Source organism: Nicotiana tomentosiformis, chromosome 8, assembly GCF_000390325.3.
Source record: "Nicotiana tomentosiformis chromosome 8, ASM39032v3, whole genome shotgun sequence".
Lineage (NCBI taxonomy): Eukaryota > Viridiplantae > Streptophyta > Magnoliopsida > Solanales > Solanaceae > Nicotiana > Nicotiana tomentosiformis.
This window is the reverse complement of record NC_090819.1, coordinates 19,250,770-19,252,113: the sequence shown is the minus strand read 5'-3', so window position 1 is coordinate 19,252,113 and position 1,344 is coordinate 19,250,770. Positions and strand designations below refer to the sequence as shown.

The 1,344-nt window shown below is 33.2% G+C and overlaps 1 long non-coding RNA gene across 1 annotated transcript; it reads left to right on the top strand.

Annotated features, from left to right (window-relative positions):
• The first annotated feature begins 437 nt into the window (after window positions 1–437).
• On the top strand, window positions 438–673 carry LOC138896627 (uncharacterized). The gene is made up of 2 exons (XR_011409995.1): window positions 438–530; window positions 584–673. It is a non-coding gene; the product is annotated as an uncharacterized lncRNA (long non-coding RNA).
• Window positions 674–1,344: the final 671 nt, after the last annotated feature.

Below are 1,344 nucleotides of genomic sequence, written 5' to 3'. Positions count from 1 at the left end.
CCAAAAATAATCAGTCACTTTACCTAAGAATCATAGAAAATCACTTAATAATTATGTTTTAACAAAAAGGCTATCATAGGAAATGGCACATTAATTTCCACCTAGTGACTTTATGTGATATCTAGGAAGAGTTGAGTGATTTTTTGGCTACAGAAAATAGTTCATTTACGTTCGTCATATTTAGGTAAAGTTGAGTGATGTTTTAGTATAAAAAATAATAACTTTGAGTAATGAAGTAAAAATTGAGTGACCACTCATAGTAACCCCTCAAATATTATTAAGAAACCACCTAAAAGGAAGTCGAGCATATCGATCATTGCTTAGAATACATAATAAAGTTAAGAGATACTTCAATACAACAATCAAGTATGGTTACAAATCTTTATTTCATAAATCACTTAACATCAGGAGGCATACCAAATGTAAATTCACAAATGCGGTACGCAGAAGCATTTTGCCTAGGCTCAAAATCTTCGGTAAATGCCTTTTCTTGTTTAAGACCAGCGTCATCATCATGATAACCAGTTATAGTAGGCCTTGGCTCGAAATCTTTCGTAAATAATGATTACTCAACTTATTTCAGCTTGGCGTCGTCGTGGTAGACAGATAGATTATGCCTTGGTTCAAATGCTTCACCTCCAATAGAAGGTGATGTGTAACAATCAGTTTTCTCTTTGGAGAGAGGAACTGAATGCCGAGGCATAAGATGTTTGATTGCTCCATGCATTGGCTCATCTTTCATCACAACTCTCTAGTATTCTCCTGGGTCTTTTCTTGAATTAGTGATGCTTGTGCACTTCCCGAGAAAGAGAGATTGTAAAAAGACTTTTGAATATATGCTATATGAACTTCTTTATATTCGAGTACATAATATATATATATACTGATATGCGCAAATATTTGGGACATGCAGGGGAAAATGTATGCTTTGATATATAGGTTTGGCAGAATGCCAGTAATGTTTGCCAAAACATTCTATGTATGTATCTAGAAATTCACTAAGTATATACAGAAATTAAATTTAGAACGCAATTATTAAAACTTGAGATCTTCTTAAAATCAAGAATTCAGAGATTTCTAATGTTAGATCTACCTTTGTAGGTACCGGGCATGTAAATATTTAGTATTGGCAAATAGATTCTATGTAAAATTCTAGTGCATTTTGAAGAGTAATTTGCAAAAATAAATCTATTCTTATTTGCACATGTTCGATAGGGATACGCCAAGACAAATGAATGATCCGGTTAAATAGGCTAAACCTCTCACTAGCTAGATGGGCTTAAACGGCTAGGTTTGTGCAAAAATCAAATGTTAGTTATACTCAAGAAGCAAACATTCTTTTTA